Genomic DNA, 20,541 nt, shown 5'->3' with positions numbered 1-20,541 from the left:
GCAGAGCGGCTGGGCCCGTGGGCCATGGCCGCTGAGCCTTCGCGTCCGGAGCCTGTGCTCCGCAACGGGAGAGGCCACAACAGTGAGAGGCCCGCATACCGCAAAAAAAAAAAACAAAAAACACCCAGATTCAGAGAAATATACATTGTAGAAAACAGGAGCATGTAAGCCTATGTTGCCATGACAACAAGAACATAATTCCATTTCAAAAGTTACACCAGCTACTGTATGAAAAATAAACTTCTTTTCCAAGCAAGCTTTTTAAAAATGTTCCATGCAAGAAAGAAAGTATTGAACATCTCACTCAGAAAAACTGGTTACATCCCTTGATACTATAAACACCAATTGTAATCAGTAGTAAAAAGCCACTTTGGTTTCTTCAGGTGTCCCTAAAATGTGAGTGTCAACAACAGAAGGAAACTTCCAGATAACATATCATTTCCTCTGCTAGGGAATAAAGTAGCTTTTCCTTGAATGGTAACAGTCATGCAAGTTTGGTCGTTTCCTCAAAACAAATGGTCTGATTTAATAAATTAACCTTGTGATTAAAGTCATATGCCAAAAGTCTTACTATTTTAAATAAATACACTCTTCAAAATTACATGATACTAATGTTCTTTGAGGCTACATGATAGTAATATTATAGATATAGATTACTGTAGAATTGTAAGTAACCCTACAGATCATTCAGTCCAAATTATTCATATTAAGGATTAGGAAATTGAGACTCAGAGATGCTTAGTGACTCAACCAATGTCACAAGATTAATTAATACGATTTTGTACTATTATAGGGTTTTTGTACTACTGCGCTGTGGATAGTATTTTTATACCATAGAGTGTTTTCTATTAAAAAACAATCAAAGTACCCATACTTCCAGCAATTACATAATCTCTAGGGATTTTTAAAAACATTTTGCCAAGATAATACTTCAGCATGTATAAGTAACTTCTAATGTAATCTTTTTAACTCTAAGGAGTTTAATGAAAGAATAAATTGATCTCTTTTAACTGTTTTAAAACCTTCCTTGTCCTTTACCATCTTTTGAAAAACTGATACTGTAAAACTTTATCAAGTTTTTATTACTTGCAAAAGAAATGATTTCGTCTAATGAAAAGCATCATTTTATATATTTAATAATAAAAGTAGCATGACTTCAAATGTATGGCTTTATTATTCCAGTTGTCTGCATTAACTGAGCTACCCAACATTAAAGTCCTCCTTTAATGAATAGATAAGAATGTTTTTATTAAAGTACCTGAAATCAAATTTTTTTATTTCATAAATAACAATTACATAATATTATGTTCAAAGTTCTTCAAAACTGTCTGAAAACAATTAGTTGATCAATAGATAGATGTGCCATTGAAATTTCACTTACTATTAATTTTCTTAGAAAACAATTTTTTCATTGAAAATATAAAGAAAGGTACATTTTAGTTAAGCCCCTCTTCAAATTAATGTAAATTTATAATTAAGTGAAACTGTAAATAAATTATTTTTGTATATTAATACTGATTTGACATTTAAATAACAAGAAAAAAATAAGTCTGGGAGAAAATATTTATTGTGATATTTTCTAAAATGAAAAAATAGGGAAGCCAAGAAAAGAGCTTATAAACAAATATATCCATTTCCACCAACCCCTTGCCAACCCTAACTACTTTGTAAGCCTTAGCACTGTGAAACAATCCATTTTGAAATTAGAACTATCAACATTATGGCCCAAGTAATTCCTCATATATTTTAGATAAAGGTAGAAGGGCAAAATTATGGAGAGAGGCAAATATATGGACTGATAATGTATGAGCTTCCTATCTTTTATGGTCACCAGAACCTTCCTTTTCCGAAGTATTTGGTTTCCTCTGTAACTGTCTACCTTCTCTATATCACAGCCCAAAACAGTCAGATCATAAGGTGGACCAACCCCCTCCCAGATTACTCCCCCACCATCAAAAAAATGCCGAAAAGGAGATTCAGCCTTACTGCCACTATTTGCCATTTACTAGGAACAAGATCTGAATAAAAACAGAAGCAATACGTTAGACACACTTACCAGTGAGTTCATCCCATAAACCACCATATCATATTTGATGCTTATTTAACAAATGTTAAATTTAACCCTTCTTTGATTTAAGCCTTTCCTCCTGGCAAAGTTAGTATGGCATTGGATAGAGATTATAATTCACAGTTTATTTTCAAAAAATAGAAGTAATAATTACCCAATGGAAAAAATAATTTTAGGAGAAGGAAAAGATTTACTAACTGGCCCTTTATCAAAAGGACAATACAGTCACCTTATTCACATATATATCTGTGTTGAGTTACTGACAGAATGACATAAATATGATTTAAAACCATCACCATCATCATAATCATCATCATCATCTGAACTAGATACTGGTCCACTGTACTTGTCTCTATCTCACTGTAAACATTTTAACACAATCATAAAACATTGTAAGCTTTTTGTAGCTTCTGTTTCGTTTCATTTGGTTTGGTTTCAGAATAATGCTTCTTGCCCATCTAATATAGTGAGAACCAGCAATAAATATTAACATGAAAATTAAAAACTCAAACTTCATTTTAAAATGTATTTCTATTTTTAACATAACCAGAAGATCACATTTTTCCACCACCATCACTTTCTAGAATGTCAAAGTCTAGCCCCAATGTGGGGATTTAGGAATCAATCCACCTCTTTGCCAGTTAAGTTGCCTTGGGAAAGAAATTGTCTGTTAGTTTTTCTTCCATCTCTTTCCCCCATCAGTTCTTCTCCATAACTTAGCCTGAGCACATCAGCATTTCTCTACAGAAAAGAAGGAATCACCATTGAAGACATTTGATGTGCAAAATTGAAAACTAATGAGGTGAGAAAGATTAAGGGATTGTAACTCATCACCTAGGAACTAAACAGGAGTAAAGGACCCTGAAATATGTGAAAACAAATGGTTGAGCTTCTTGGTTGCTATGAATTATATTTTCAAGCTTCTAAATGCACCTCTTAAAACTAATTTCAGAATTTTTGTTATATTCTGTTCTGGATGTGTCCCATAACATTTATATGTGTAAGGAAGGAACTATAAAATAGCTCTTGTCATACCCTGGCTAATGTTTAGCACTGGCATTTCCAGTGCCAGTCCCTTAGAGACACTGGTCAGCTCCCCTGGCTTTTCTTTTTCCCTAGTAGTAATCACCACACTAGATTAGAAGCCCCAAGAGCATGTATGGCTCTTGATCAATGAATGTCTCAGATTTGATCTGTCAATGGGTAGTCTGATTTATATTATTTGATTTTAGTCAGTAAAAAAGGGATAAAATTTTTTATTTCATATTTTAAGGTATTTGTTGTTGCTTAGAGAGAGGAAAAATGGAAACAATAAAATCCACTGCCCTCAACTTTACCAAATCACATAAAAATACCAAACCAGACTAGGCTAACAGCCATAGAATTGAAGTATAATCTACCAATATGAGTCACGAAATTTATAGATTCATTTCCCATATAAAGAAAATTTAAGAATACATGAGAATATATGTGCAAAATAATACATAAGAGCTTCTGAATCTAATGAAATGTTACTTTAATGGTTCTATAATATGGTTGAATATACTCCAAGATCTAATTTGTATTGATATATAAAACAGCCATGTTTATGAGTTTGTGTAACTCTTTCCAATATGTTATATAATAATTTCACTTTATTTTATTTTTCACTTGGTCAACAAATATTTTAGAGATAGTTATTACTATTCAGAGGTCTAAACAGTGTTCATAGGAACATTGGATATAATGGAATTCCTTAAATAAATAGTAGCACATAAAGAGTTTTATGAGAAAAAAAGACATAAAGATTAATAAAGTATGTACACCTGAGCACCATTTTTAATGCACTGGAAAGATGCTGTGCTATGTACATGCAATATTTGAATTAATAAAACACTACATATGTTCCAGACATCTTTATGTAAAACCAAAGCATTTGACAACCAGCCCTGAAGATCTCTATGCATCGATATGGCTATTAAATCATTGTGTACATGAATATTAGTTACTCAGGTCATTCCATGTACCACTGAGACTATCTGAGAGCCTGAGTTTTAGAAAGAAAATGGACTATCACACTTAACAAACAGATTAAAAATGACAATAACATTTCTTTTGGTTATTCTTTCCCACTCAGTTTGTTCTTGCTGGTGAAGGTATTGAAGGAAGTAAGATAAACAAGTCCTTCTCCAAAGATGTTTACTTGCTGTAAAAGCTGCCATGAATTTGCTTAAGTTCTACCCAGCCCTTTTTTGCAGAAGTCTTTTTTTTTTTTTTTTAATCTGAAAAGGCTGCTTAGTTTTCAGATACTTAGAGTCTCCTAGATCAACCCTTGAGAAAGGCCAAAATTGTGTCCCATATTCCCATTATTAGCTTTTCTGTTTGACTTCTAAAGACTCTCTAATTCTCAAGGGAGCCAGGGGTCACAAAAAAAATATAGGGAGCACAGAATATCAAAAAAAGAAAACATAAGCAAACAACCTCAAGAAAAATTTTTTAAAATGAGAAGAAAGTTGCTTAGAAGACTCTTTCTCTTTTCACTTACCTTGAGGTTACTGTAAGTTCCCTACATACGAACCTTCAAGTTGCAAACTTTCCAAGATGTGAACGTGCATTCCCATGTCCAATCACGTAAGTTAGTTCACGTGTCTGGCGTACATTGTCACATGGGTGCATCTTCTACAAGTGGTTGTGCTTTTGTGTACTTTACTGTACAGTACTGTATAGAGTACAGTAGTACAGTATCTTTATTTCAAGACCAATGTCCGGAAGCAAGCGTAGAAGCAAGGGTGATGTAGCTGGTACTGCTAAAAAGCGCCAAGCAATAATGATGGAAACAAAAGTGAAAATAATTGAGAGAGTGGAGAGAGGCGAAAAGATGGTAGAAGTTGTTCGTTCTCATAACATGGACCGTTCAACCATGGGCACGATTCTAAAAAACAAGGACAGGATCATGGAACATGTGAAGTCTGCTGTGCCGATGATGTCGACAATAATATCAAAGAAGCATGGAAAGGAGATAGAGAAACTTCTCAGTGTGTGGATGCAGGATCAGTGTCAGCGTTGAGTCCCATTCGGCTTAATGCTGATTCAAGAGAAAGCTAAAAGCCTTTATGAAGTCTTGAAGAAGAAACACGGCAAAGAATCAGAGGGCACATCTTTAATGCCAGCCATGGCTGGTTTCATCTGTTCAAGGCTGGAGCCAACCTTCACAACATAAGTAAGTGGCGAGGCAGCGAGTGCAGATATGGTAGCTGCCCCGGAATTTCCTGAAATGCTTCGAGAAATTATTGATGAAGGCACATATTTACCTGAGCAGGTTTTTAATGTGTATGAGAGAGAACTGTACTGGAAGAGGATCCCAGAATGAAGTTACATCAGTAAGGAAGAAAAGTTGGTGCCAGGCTATAACGCAGCAAAAGATAGGCTAACTCTGTTGTTTGCTGGCAATACCTCCTCCCGAGATATGAAGCTGAAGCCTCTCTTAGTTTATCATTCAGAGAGCCCAAGAGCCCTTAAAAACATAGCCAAGGGTTCTCTTCCTGTTGTGTGGAAGAGTAACTCGAAAGCCTGGATTACACAGGCCATTTTCCAGGACTGGTTTTTCCACCACTTTATCCCGGACACAGAGAAATATTGCTTGGAGAAGGACATCCCATTCAACATTCCCTTGCTGCTCAATAATACTCCGGGCCACCCCCCCATTCATGGACAACATTCATCCCAACGTCAAAGTAGTGCATCTGCCACTGAATACACATCGCTCATCCAAACTACATCGCTCATCCAACCTATGGACCAGAGAGTTATAGCAACTTTCAAGAAATATTATTTACATCACACATTTTGTCAGGCAGTAAAAGTGAGTGACAAATCAGGAACAACCTTACCACAATTTTGGAAGGACTATAACATCTGTAAAAAACATTGAATTTGCTTGGTGTGAGGTTACGGCCATCACCATGAATGGGGTTTGGAAGAACTTTGCCTGCAATTTGTTCACGATTTTCGTGGATTTGAGAAACTGCACGAGGAGTCCAAAGAGGTCTTCAGCAACTTAGTGACCCTCAGCGAGAGGCTGGAGCTAGATCTGCAAGAGGACGACTTCATTGAACTCCTTGCTGTGCAACATGAGCTTACTAATGAAGACCTGATGGAATTGGAGGCCCAGAGAAAGGACGAAGAGAGCCAAGAGGAAGAAGAAGTAACTGAAAAACCAAAGAGATTCATGATGCAGGAAATGGAAAGGGGATTTTCTTTATCTGAGGAGGCGCTGTTAGTTTTTGAGGCACAGGACCCGAACGTAGAATGGTACACAAAGCTTGCAGCAGCTGTTCAGAATGCAATCCAGTGCTACCATGCCATCTATGACGAGAAAAAAAGAGCTACTGCCCAGACATCACTGGATCGTTTTTTCAAGAGGGTAGATAGAATTGAACCCAGCAAGGAACCAGAACCTGTGCCATCAGCATCAGGCGTGAGTGCAATTGCAGTTTGCCCTCCGTCTCCTATTGCTGACGATCCTTCAGCTCTACCATCTTCCACCTCCTCCCCCTCCTCCAGTCTGTAATTCTGTTACTGTTCATTCGATGCCAGCCCCTGTGTGCCAGCTGTGGTACTGTACTACTGTACTTTTCAAGGTACTGTACTGTGAGATTAGGAATGTTTTCTTTATTTTGTTTGTTTTTTATGTATTATTTGTGTGAAAAATATTATAAACCTATTATAGTACAATACCATATAGCTGGTTGTGTTAGTTGGGTACCTAGGCTAACTTTGTTGGACTTACTAACAAACTGGACCTACAAATGTGCTCTCGGAACAGAACTCGTTCGTATGTAGGGGACTTACTGTATTTATCATAATTTCATCCTTTGAATCTTTTCTTCCTTTGTATCTGACTTCTATTATGTTGCTTCTTGGCCATGAGATAATATCTACTCAATCTGCCTGCCACTCATGGGTCATTTAGTGTACCTGCCCTCCCTAACTCATGCCCTCCACAAACACAGCCACACCTTCAAGCATTATGTAGATTAGGAAGCTGAGGCCCAAAGAGACTGAGCCTTCACCATTGTCTTGAAATTTGATTTTCTTCTTCTGATAAGATGTTGGTTTTTGATATTTTGCACATATTGTCACAACACAGGCCTAGCACAACACCAGGAAACTAGAAAAGGCTACCAAAAGAGATGCCCAAGTTTCTCTGGTGCTCACCCTATTGACAATTTCTCTTTAAGAGAATTTACTGTGATATCTCAGTGCAAAGATAGAAAAGAAATAAGGGGACTGGCAACTCAAAGAACTTTATTTTAGACAGCAATAAACTTCCATTAGTTATTTCTAGTTCTGTTTTGTTTCCTCTTTAAAATTCATCTTTAATGAAAAACACATGGGGTGCGCTCAGGGGTCCCACGGATCTTTTGCTTCAGCAGTGTTTGGACGGAACAGACCCAGGGATGTCCCTTGCTCCAGGCTTCGACCACCCTCCAACCTTTTTTCCAGTCACAGCTTTCAGAATCAGCCACTCAGCTATCCTTGGCCACTGGGAACGCCAATACCAATTTTTGAGCTTAACTCCATTTTACCGATCAACCATGAGCTCCCAGATTAGTCAGAATTATTCCACCAAGGTGGAAGCCGTCGTCAACAGCCTGGTCAACATGCATCTGCGGGCCCCCTACACCTACCTCTCTCTCTGGGTTTCTATTTCGACTGTGATGATGTGGCTCTGGAGTGGGGGGGGCGGGGGGGGCGCCGCTTTTTCCACGAATTGGCTGAGTAGAAGCACAAGGGCTCTGAGCATCTCTTGAAAATGCAAAACCGGTGCAGCTGCCGTGCCCTCTTCCAGGGCATGGAGAAGCCTTCTCAAGATGAGTGAGGTAAAACCCAGGATGCTATGGAAGCTGCCATTCTCATGGAGAAGAACCTGAACCTGGCCCTTTTGGATCTGCATGCCCTGGGTTCTGCCCCCCAGACCACCACCTCTGTGACTTCCTGGAAACCACTTCCTAGATGAGGAGGTGAAACTCATCAAAGAGATAGCGACCACCTGACCAACCTCCTCAGAATGGCTGGTCCCCAGGCGGGGTTGGGCGAGTTCTCTTACAAAGGCTTAAACTCAAGCACGCCTAGGAGCCTCTGGAGCCCAGCGGCCTTTGAAAAATCCCCTCTGGTGTCAGGGCTTCTGCCTGAAGCCCCTCTCTGCAGCCACTAGGCAGCTTTTTAATCACCCTGGAGCCCTCTCCCAAGCCTTGGACCAAATGGAAACAATACAGCTTTTTGCCGCAAAAAAAAAAAAGAAAAAGGACTATTCCAAAGTTTTACCCTAAGAAGGTTCTATATAAATACTTTTGTTTTCTTTTTCTCCCAGAAATATAATAATAGTTCAAAGTGACAAAAGAATAAAGCTGAAAAGATAAAAAATGAGACCTGTACATAACGGTTTAGTCTTTTCCTCACCATTCTCTACCTTTAACCAGCTATTGAAAAACATGTAACTTGCACTTTTACTCCCTTGATCTTTTGTATCTGTATAGTGTTTTCCAACATATTATACACTGTTGTACATATTAAATGTATTTTTATTTAAATATATTCTTTTCCATTAATAGTTTAAGCTTGTAGGCCATTCATTGTGATTAGTTACCCAAAGTGAGAAAAATGAGTCCCTGAAATCAGTTTGTTATAGTGCCATAGGGAGAGTTCCAATAGAATTGAAAAACTATGGGACTGAGGACCTCTGCTGGCAGTTTTATGGCATTATTTTCTTAAACCATGGTAATGCTTACAAGAGGGAAGGTGAAGTTATCTACTTTATCTGAGGTATTCCTTTTTACTTATAATCCTTTAATTGCCTTCCTAAAACTTTATTTATTGGCCCTGCCACATTTTCAGCAATTTGAGTCTTTTATTTCCACAGCAGTTGCTTTACTTTTTGAAAAACATACATGAAAAGTAAGACTGTTGGATGAAAATATTAATTTTAATATTATTAATGTTTCAGCAAATTAAATTTGTTCATGAACAATGCTTTAAATTTTCTTTAATATGGTAGCTGTATATAACTATATGCATATGGAGGCATAGACATAAGTATAAATAGATAATCCTCATGACACAGAACATGGAATTTTGTATCAAAATCTAATAAAGTTTTAATAACATAATTACTAAGATAATTCTCATTTTTCCAGAAACTAAATTTGTTTCATATGTGATATATTCTTACATAGCGTTGGAAGCCAAGTTTTCATCGAAATGTCCAGAGCATTTTTTTAAACTCGAAAATGCAATTGTACTGGTTACCCCTTACTCCACTTTACTGCTAATGTCACTTACCGGTGCATTCTCTCTATTATTCATAAATTCACAGATTACTATAACTGAAAGAGACCTTAGAAGTCATGTAGTCCAACCCTTTCATTTTACAAAGAAGAATTTGAGACCTATAGAGGTCAACAACAGCCTCTGCCTGTTCTTGCCAAGTGTGGGTAAAATGAACAAATAACTACCAAAGATTTATCTATCTTCTAGGGAGATACCTCCTCAAGCAAAAGAAGGGAAAGGGACAACAGAGTCTCAGCCTTGGGCCACAATAACCCAGTCCTGCTGTGGAGGCAGGAAGACTTAATCCAATCTGATTTCAAGCACTCAAGCTGTTAGGAGGAAGTTTGGATCCAGGGGCCAGAAGCAATAATACTAATCATGACAAACATTATTGAGCACTGAATACGTGCCAGGCAGGCACAGTTCTAAGCACCCTACATGGGATAGCTCATGTAATATCACATCAATCCTGTGTAATGGATAGAATTGCTAGTATAATTGAGGAAACTGAGGCACAGGAAGATTAAGTCACTTCCAAAAGGTCACTCAGTCAAATCCATGCAGTGTGGATCCAGAGCTCATACTCTTAACCCTACACTATGAGAAAACATAACAAGCCTCAAAATTGGTCCCAAAGTGTTTACCCTAGAATTGTATAGTTGCTCTGTCTGACCTTGAATGAGAAAGTGATCTTCTATAGCCCAATTCCATTAGATCTAGAATTCCAGAAATTTAAGAGCTGGAAAGGGCCTTATTAAGCATGTACTCTGGTGGCCCTTAATCTCTTTTGGCTTATGGACTTATCTGCTAAAAGGAATAAAACTTGTCCTCTGAGAAATATATAAACACACATGACAGCACAGCAGCAGACACACACACAAAATTTCATGTTGTTTATGGGATCTTTGAATCCCCATTTATAGACCTTAGGGGACCATAAGACTCTGATCTTAACTTAGTCCAACTTTCACAATTCATGTTTTATATGAAGTTATTGGTCTCATATCTCTGTACCCAAAGCAAATATATACTGGTCTTATAAATGTCAGTGCTGTCCAACTGTTTCACATGATGGCACATCTAGAAAATAATAATATTGTATGAAACACAAACATAAAGGAAGAAGCCTTCTCGTGACCAGAGGTGACCAGCCCCAAGAATCCAGCCTCCCCAGACCTCACCGAACTACCAAAGGACTGAGAAGAGTCAATATCTCTATATACCCAATTCACAACACACCAGTTAGGAGTTCCCGGCTTAGAGCCCTCCAATAGATAACGAAGTACAAACGGGCTTAGGATATCAGTGCTTAAACTTCCTTCTCACTCCCAAACCCACCTCAAATTCTCAACCCCGACCACTAGTCCTAACTTAGTTTAGATTTTAACCCTCACTTCCCAGATCTTCAAAATAATGACTATGTGTATTAGTGACTGATTGCTGCAAAACAAATTAACCCAAACTTAGTGGCTTAAAGGAGAAGTATTGATACTTGTTATCTCACAGTTTAGGTCAGTCAAAAATTCAAGAGCAGCTTAGCTCAGTGGTTCTGGCTCTTGGTCTCTCGCAAGACGGTAGTCAGTGTCAGCTGGGGCTGCAGTTGTCTGAGGCTTGACTGGGTCTGGAGGATCTGCTTCCAAGCTCAAGCAGAGATCTGTTGGCAAGAAGCCTCAGTTCCTCACCACATGGGCCTCTCGCTGGGACTGCAACAACGTGGCTTCTCCCATGGTGAGCGATATGGAGAGAGACAGAGAACCTCAAATGAAAACAGCAATCTTTTTATCACCTAATCTCAGAAGTCATACTTCTGCTATATTTTATTGTTGCCCAAACCAACTCAGGTACAACATGGGAAGGAACTGAGCAGAGGTGTGAACACCAGGAGGTGGGGCCATAGGTGACATCTCAGAGGCGGGCACCACACTATGGGTTACGAGTGTCTACTTTGTTACAGACACTTTAAGTTTACTCAGCATTATCTCATTGAAATTTTACAACAGTACTCTGAGATAGGAATCCCCTTTCACAGCTGAGAAGACTAAGACCAAGGAAGGTTAATTGCCCAAGATCACACAGATAATAAAGCAGCAGAAAAGGAAGTCAAAACAAGACCTATCTGTCTCTAATGAGTTACATTCTTTTCAACATATTTTTAAGCTGTGCTTTGCCTCCTGAATCTCAATTTTTCTGGACCCCAAGTTCTCAAGTGTAAAGCCCCTCTCATTCTCTTCTCAGTCCTATATTTTGTCCACCCTTGCTGCCAATCCATACTCTGATAACTTAGGTCAACATCACTTCCTAAGGCCATATTTAATTCCATCTTCTCAATAATCATGTGAGATAATGTAGGCATTATGTATCAAAATATAATCATAATTTTATTAATAGCCATTGTTAAAAAACATTAAAAAAGAGTAACGATGTTGCAGAATAAACTTGAGACAAATAATTGTTTCATTTGCAGTGATTAACAAATGTATTCCACTATCAGTAAACACAGGCTGAAAGTTTGAAGGAGCATGAAGCAAACTGGAGGTACCTTCATTTGATTCCCGCATGTTTCCTGAAGACCAACTGCATATTCTATTGATTAAAATGGATACACAACAAACTGCAAGATAAAAGTGGGTCTGTAGAATGTCAACTGGCCATGTATGTTTTCACATCAAAAAAGCAAAAGTCAAATATGAAAAACTGTCTCACTTCCTGACCCGTTATCAACTACACTAAATGGTTCTTACTGAACTGGATTGGTGGCTATTTATTAATTAAAGAAATCCACCCCTATACCAATTATCCAGGTATTAACATCTCAGGATATCAATTGATCATTTACGATATGAGCCAAGTAGATCAGTTGAATCAAGTTTCCTGACACATATAAAGGAGCCTTGAAAATAGTCCTTCTTCTTGAGGACACGGGGAGTGTGAAGGGTAAGCTGGGACGAAGAGAGTGGCATGGACATATATACACTACCAAATGTAAAAATAGATAGCTAGTGGGAAGCAGCCGCATAGGACAGGGAGATCAGCTCGGCGCTTTGTGACCGCCTAGAGGGGTGGGATAGGGAGGGTGGGAGGGAGAAGCAAGAGGGAAGAGATATGGGAACACATGTATATGTATAGCTGATTCACTTTGTTATAAAGCAGAAACTAACACACCATTGTAAAGCAATTATACTCCAATAGAGATGTTAAAAAAAAGAAAAGAAAAAAATAGTCCTTCTTGAGTTGCTTCAACTCTGAAGTTACCTCTCTCTAGTCATTCTGAATAGGCAGTGGTGAAATGTGTTGGAAAGACAGAGTATGCATATGTATGTGCATTTATGCATGTGTGTGTGAGTATATGTATGCTTGCATGAATGTCGTTCTATGATTAATAATGAAAATTAGACTTCTCGGCCTATCTGTACATTGTTCTAAGTCTTCATTTCTAAAGCAATACATTTGTAGATATGCCTTTTCCCATTTTCTTTGAAGAGCGGATGTAGTCATAACCTTCCCCAACTTAAAACCAAACCAAAACAAACAAACAAATAAACAAAAAATACTGTGGTTTGGAGAGAAGTTGTAAAACATAGAAAAATCAAGACTGAAACTAGAATCTCCCAGCTCTAAATCTAATTCTCTCTCTACTACACCATACCAGAGAGTCACAGTTAGAGAAAAGCTATTGGAGGAAGAAGAGCTTATGGTATCAACATAAGGAATAACATCTCTTAAATGAGTATCTAACATTAGAGAGAGCCCTTTCACATATATCATATCAGTATCACCTCATTCAATGAAAAGTGAATGGAAATAGCGTAGAGGGATGTTGGTGGGTAAAAGGAAATAAAAAATTTTTCTTCTTCCTTCTCTCCTACTTTGTGATGTTTAGCTATGGTAACAAGTGCCTGCCCAAAATCTTCAGTAGAGCTTCAGCCCCTGGTGAAGAGTTGAATGAGTAGGGCCAAAATCCAATGTCCATTACTCTAAGCTCTGCCAGTGCCATTCTAAGACTCCATGAAAGTGTTTCACAACATAATATAGACCAACTTTATTATTTCATTCATCAGTTCTTAAAAAGCACCATTGAATATGTTGGGCTTCTTTATCCTGAGACACCTAATTTTATCTTACAAAAGACTGAAGAAACTTACTAGTAAAGCTCGGCTCTAGGAAGGATTAATTTAAGTAGAGCTATCATAGAGGACTCTGTTAGATGTTCCCGAAAACAGTGACATAAAATGGTCTACTGGGAATACAATATAGAAGAATTAACAACTTAAGTATGAAATTTACTATCATACTTTTAGGATTCTAAGACATTTTTCAACATTAGTTAAACCATAATGCATCATACTGTTGGCATTATTGTTTTCTTAATAGGTTATTACCAAGCAAATGGTGTGGCTTATAACCCATGACAAAGTAAAATCAAGGAAAAATGGCATCTACAAGTGAACTTACACTAATGAATGTTTTAGAAATGTGTGTCCAAAGAGACTTGGAAAAAAAATAAAACTCTTCAAAAGTGTCAGGCATCATGACTAAGTAAAACTGTAGTCTAATAACTTGCACTGTCCTCTGAAGAAAAATCTGTTGGCAGGGGAAGGTGTCCTATGAGGAACTTGAAAGTGGAGAGTCAAAGAGGACAGATGTGCAAATTCACCTCCAGGTTGCTCCAGAGGATAAGTCTCTTATCACCAGGTAGGTGCAGCCCATGTGCAAGGAGACTAATGGACTCAGATAAGACCTCTTGTTCTGATCCCAAACTATATTAGTCAGACATATTTCAATGTGAAGTGAAAGAAACCCACTCAAGCATACTTAAGTAGGAGAGGGAACTTGGTTGGAATACTTATGGATGGAGCTGGTCTCAGGCAGTTCAGGGATTCAAACACCGTCATCTGTTCATCCTTGCTTAGTCCCTGTTCTTGACCCTTCCCACATCCAATCTCCCAGCTCCACTTTTATCTGTACATCTACTTCATTACTCCTCGCCAAGGCAGACGACAGAGGGATATAGTCAACATAACCCAAGAGGAAAAGGAAAGCTCTTTTCTCTCAGAGACAGTATTTCCCCAGCTTGGGCTACTCTAGGCTTACTCTTGAGTCAAACACTATAGCTGAGGGGATGGGACATTATGATGGGCCCATTCTTGGTCCCACGCCCACTCATATGACAAGGCTAGAGGGACATTGTTATTGGCAGTTACTAAAGAGCTACAGGGAATGAGGAAGGGCAATTCCCAAGGAAAAGATGACAAAGAAAACAACAAATATCCAACACATACATTCACTACACGAGCTTATACATAAAGTTTGTTTCCCACACAGACTTCCCCATCAGGGTGCCAATGCAATACCCACAAACAGGAGTATTTCCAGACACTCACAATTATTGTTCTCAATATCTGGCTGACATTGCAGACTCTTCAGTGTTTGATCAATTTGAGTCAGTCCTCTGAGCCTAACAAATCAATAACTAAACAGGCTGCCAATCTAAAAGATGACTTTGCATATATTCGAATAATGTTTTCCTCCCTCAAGACACTTTAATGTCATCTAATGACATGGTCTTAATGACGTGCATCATGTCCACTGATGTAAATACTGCTCCATGGAGTTGTGTAATGCAAAACTTGCACAACCAAGAACTATAGCCCTGACCAGAAACTAGAGACATGTACTCCTGCCCTGGCACTCTGTAAGCAGCTAGGTACTCCCTTACCTAACCTTTGTACTTCTCTAATTTAATAGGCTCATTTAATAAGTACAATACCTACTTTGTGCATATGGCTGAACAAGAACAGAAAATCTTTGCTCCAAATCAGATTTTCTCCATTTGATTTAAAAATAAAACAAGAAAAGCGGGTCCTCAAATTCTTTGAAGGGATAGAGCAACACTTTGAGCATTGAAAAGGCTAAATGGTAAGACCTACCAGCCTTAAAATATTTTTACCACCATCTAAAATTTTCCCTAATAAGTTCCATTGTATTCTCTCTGAGACCCTTCATAAGACAAATGTTATTTAATTAGGAGCACTGTTCATGTGATGAAATAATCATATTAGTATGAGCTATTACAGAAATTTTCATATCCCATTAAATCTTGCAGGTTCTGGAAAAGTATCTTGGCGGCTTCCTAGAGGGTGTGTGGGCAAGTCTTTACTTCTCCCACACACCTTCTTTTACAGTTATCTCATGATTTTGTGAGTTTTATACACTGATATTTGTTTGAATAAAGGGTTTTATTGTTTAAAAGTTTGAAAGCCAGTGCATTAATTGATATTATAAGTTTTCTCTCGGCATGTACATGCTGGATAAATGTTACATTGCTAGGACAAGGAGAAGGAATCATAGGGGCAAAGCCATTGAAAAAAATGAAACCCAGGGAAAATGTGAAATTCATCAATTCTGTCAATAGAGGGAGTGCTAGGCAAGCATGGAACAGATTCTGAGCGCTTATGGAAAACAAAAAAAATGAGTAGACAATTCCGGTGAGATGAGTCGATAAAAGGGTTTCCTTTCCCATGTGCAACACTCAGTATTTGTTGTATGCTGGGGCTGACCCTGTGAAAACGAGTGTGCAGCGCTCCTAGAAGGAACAATATTCAGCATAGATCTTGGAGATTACCCAGAACAATACCTTTGGCAGAGACCTTATGAAACTAAGAAGGATACACCTGTACCAACAAGAAGTATACAAAATGTATAGACCTGAGCACAGAGGATTTTTTGGTCAGTGAAATTCTGTATGATACTACAGTGGGGGATACTTGTCACTATTCATTTGTCAGAACCTATGGAATGTGTTAACACCAAAAGTGAACTCTATTGTAAACTGTGGACTTTGGGTGATAATGATATGGCCATCTAGGTTCATCAGTTGTAACAAATGCACCACTCTGACGGGGGATGTTGATAATGTAAGAGGCAATGCATGTGTCAGGGCAAGAAATACGTGGGAAATCTCTGTACCTTCTCGTCAGTTTTACTGTGAACCTAAAACTGCTCCAAAAAATAAAATAAAGTCTATTTAAAAAATTTGTAAACTTGTCTTATCCCACTATCAGTGGTTACTGGTGAGAAGAGTGGATACAAAAAGACCAATTTCCCTGACTTCTCAGTACCACACACAGATTATTAATTTGCTGTTTGATCTAGAGACTTATGAATGATTCACTCTTAACTATGCTTCCTTTATTAGAATTGAAAACAGATCTTCATCAAGAGAGCTGGCAAGGTAATACAATGTAATCAATTATCTGGGAAATGCAAATAAGAATTTTCCCCTCATCTAGAGGGACAGTGGTTATAACATTGTCCTTTATTTATATAGCTCTCAGGAGTTGTGGGGTTTTTTAAAGCCTCAAAAGACTTTGGCCTGAGTAATCTCATACAGTCATCAAAATTACCCTAAAACATATGTAGAGTAAATAATCATCACACAAATGAGAAAATCATGCCTCAGAGTGTTAAGTGACTTTCTCAAAGTTATGTCAATTGTATGTTGGCTCAAATCTTTTGTTCGTAGATAGATGTCAAGATTCCTATTCCACTGCATCAGATGGAGAAGACATGAAAAAAATCCAAGCCTGGGCTGATTCTTTGCAAATTTTGTAACAGAGAAGGTGGGTGCCTTTCTTCTGAGACAAACCCCTTTCATCTTTATTTTAGAACTTATCCCTTGCTACTTCCCAGGAATTATACTTAATTGATAGTATCCTATTCTTGTTTGTCTTCAACATCTCCATTTGTACTGGATTTTACCTCTGATATATATGTGACTATCCCAAGTCTCTCAAATCTCAAACAAATTAACCAAATTTTTCTTGACACTATGTCTACTTAGATAGACACTATTCTATCCTTCTCTTCTCAGACTTCTCAAAAATAGTCTATAGGGCTTCCCTGGTGGCGCAGTGGTTGAGAGTCCGCCTGCCGATGCAGGGGAACCGGGTTCGCGCCCCGGTCTGGGAGGATCCCACATGCCGCGGAGCGGCTGGGCACGTGAGCCATGGCCGCTGAGCCTGCGCGTCCAGAGCCTGTGCTCCGCAACGGGAGAGGCCACAACAGTGAGAGGCCCGTATACCACAAAAAAAAAAAGATAGTCTATAATAACTGTTTCCACTTTCTAACCTCTTTTTTTACCCTTCAACCTACTCCACTGTGCCTTCTACTTCTTCCATGCCATTGAAATAATTAATACCAATTTAACCAGTGACATTCTTATTAATAATCCCAATGGGAATTTCTCAGTTTTGAATTACTGGACTTCTTAGCTGCTTTTGACAAAATTGGTTACTATCATCTTCTTGACACTCTTTCCTTCCTTGGCTTTTGGGTTAGAGAAGGATGGAATGAAAAAAAGAACAGAAATATTTTAAGACAAAAGCAATTATGTACGTAAGACTTTAAGGCATAAGGGAAATGATTCAAAGAACTAAAGGATAGTCATTGTGATTGGAATATGTTAGTGGGGGGAAGCATAGAAGAAGATGAGCTGGAAAGATGGGTAGAAACTATGAACATGCAGGCCATTTTTAAGATTTTAGATTTTATCCTAAGAAGAAAGAATGAAAACTGCAGAAGGATATGATCTAATTTGTTTTTCAAAGACCACCCTGGCTAGTCAGGAGAAAACATTGGTGGGGTAGATTTGTGGATAGGTCACAGAGGAGGCTAATCTTTCAAGTAAGAGATGATGATGGTTTAAAGTAGTCTGGTGGTTGTGAAGATGAAGAGAAATAGCTGGATGCCACTTTATCCTGGTTTTAATGTGACTTTTCTGGCCACTTCTTTTTTTCCATGTGACTCCTAACTTACCACTTGTAAAATATTGATGTCACCCAAGATTGATTCTATCTACATTTGAACTTTTTCATTTCATTATTCACTATTGTTTCTAAATCAGCATCACCTGTATAGCTTCCAAGATTAAAAATATGTCCAGAATCAGTTTCTTCTAACATTTGGCATACGTGGTGGCCATGAGAACATGCCTCTCAGATCTCTGACTGCAGGGAGTATAATTTCTTTAGTTCACCGAGGGCCCCAGTTGCTTCTCTCTGAAACCATCATATTTGTATTGAGGCCATGCTGGAGGCCAGGCATTTCCCTAATTAATTAATTTCTTCTACATTTAACCTATCCTGGTATCTGATGTTTTGGCAACCCAAACTGGTCTTAGTTGTACCAACAGTAAACCTAGATAAAGACAGTAAGTTCAAGATTTGGGCTGGTTGCCTACTATCCGGCAATTGAATTGAATACCATCCTGGTTAGCAGGGGGTCACAGTCCGTCGTTGACACAATGTCTGGTCAGGGCACTCAAGTGGCTGTTCTCCTGCTCTCTGTACATCCCCTCCTCCACCAAGCCCTGCTACACACACATGACTATCCAATCTGCTTAACTATAGGGCTTAATCAGTAACAGCCTATGTCCTTGTCCCTGCCCCAGCCTCTGTTTTCCCTGATAACTGATGAGCTAACCTGATATCAATTCCCCCTATAAATGGTAGCCTCTTTATCCCCCAAGTAAGGAAGACTGCTGCAATGTCCTGCCTGCCATTGGCCGTATATACGGTGGGGTGTCGCTCCAGGACCCTTTGTTTTGGACTTGTAAGATCCCCTATCCAGTAAACCACTGATGTCTCTGTCACTGTATCTGAGCTCTTTCTTCAGTCTTGAGGCTGGGCAACTACAAGGCATGCAGGCCTGTGGGGTACAGCCCAACACACAAGGTGACAACACAAATGTTAAAATGTCAGCAGTAGTAACCTGGGAAAATGTCCCAGTGGAGGAGAATGCTATGCTATGTGTAATGATAGGCATTCAAAAAAACAATCCTGGACTTCCCTGGTGGCACAGCAGTTAAGAATCTGCCTGCCAATGCAGGGGACATGGGTTTGAGTCCTGGTCCAGGAAGATCCCACATGCCATGGAGCAACTGGACCCGTGTGCCACAACTACTGAGCCTGCACTCTAGAGCCTATGAGCCACAACTACTGAGCCTGTGTGCCACAGTTACTGAAGCCCATGTGCCTACAGCCTGTGCTCCACAGCAAGAGAAGCCACCGCAATGAGAAGCCCACACACCGCAACGAAGAGTAGCCACCACTCGCCACAACTAGAGAAAGCCCACGCGCAGCACTGAAGACCTAATGCAGACAATAAATAAATTAATTTTAAAAATTCTAATCACTGCTAAGTTGTTTAGTTAGTTTGTTTTTTTTGTGTGTGTGGTATGCGGGCCTCCTACTGTTGTGGCCTCTCCCGTTGCGGAGCACAGGCTCCGGACGTGCAGGCTCGGTGACCATGGCTCATGGGCCCAGCTGCTCTGTGGCATGTGGGATCTTCCCAGACAGGGGCAGGAACCTGTGTCCCCTGCATTGGCAGGTGGACTCTCAACCACTGCGCCACCAGGGAAGCCCCTGCTAAGTTGTTTTGACACACTATGGAAGGATAATGAGAGACTGAGGGTTGTTAACAAGCCATTAATGGTTAAATGTGAAAGCACTATGTCCTCTCTAATAACCCATAGGATGTACTTATCTCAGATAGAGGAAGGGCAGACACAGCTGAGCAATAAGCTGAAGACCTAATTGTTAGTCTCAGAGTCCCAGAGATGTTCGAGTGCTCAGCCAAGGCAGGTATATTATGTAAAAGTCAAGTTCCTGGTGGGGAACCTGGGGCACTTAAACATGAGATGGTCTTGTTTATGGTATCCTTTGCTGTGCAAAAGCTTTTAAGTTTCATTAGGTTCCATTTTTTATTTTTGTTTTTATTTCCATTTCTCTAGGAAGTGGGTCAAAAAGGATCTTGCTGTGATTTATGTCATAGAGTGTTCTGCCTATGTTTTCCTCTAAGAGTTTGATAGTGTCTGGCCTTACATTTAGGTCTTTAACCCATTTTGAGTTTATTCTTGTGTGTGGTGTTAGGGAGTGTTCTAATTTCATACTTTTACATGTAGCTGTCCAGTTTTCCCAGCACCACTTATTGAAGAGGCTGTCTTTTCTCCACTGTATATCCTTCCCTCCTTTATCAAAGAAAAGGTGACCATATGTGTGTGGGTTTATCTCTGGGCTTTCTATCCTGTTCCACTGATCTATATTTCTGTTTTTATGTCAGTACCATACTGTCTTGATTACTGTAGCCTTGTAATATAGTCTGAAGTC

General features: G+C 38.9%; 1 long non-coding RNA gene across 2 annotated transcripts in view; it reads right to left on the bottom strand.

Annotated features, from left to right (window-relative positions):
• Window positions 1-9,136: 9,136 nt before the first annotated feature.
• Window positions 9,137-20,541, bottom strand: part of LOC129392337 (uncharacterized) — a 64,780-nt gene continuing 53,375 nt past the window's right edge. Inside the window, exons 3-4 of one of the 2 annotated variants that reach the window (XR_008618091.1) lie at window positions 10,881-11,093; window positions 9,137-10,456 (exon numbers count right to left, since the gene is read on the bottom strand). This is a non-coding gene — a long non-coding RNA (uncharacterized lncRNA). Of the gene's footprint in view, window positions 11,094-20,541 lie in introns of both variants that reach the window. The other variant, XR_008618090.1, reaches the window with a different exon arrangement.

This window comes from Physeter macrocephalus, chromosome 8 (assembly GCF_002837175.3).
Source record: "Physeter macrocephalus isolate SW-GA chromosome 8, ASM283717v5, whole genome shotgun sequence".
Classification (NCBI taxonomy): Eukaryota; Metazoa; Chordata; class Mammalia; order Artiodactyla; family Physeteridae; genus Physeter; species Physeter macrocephalus.
Note: the sequence above shows the minus strand (reverse complement) of the source record. Positions and strands in the feature narration are given on the sequence as shown.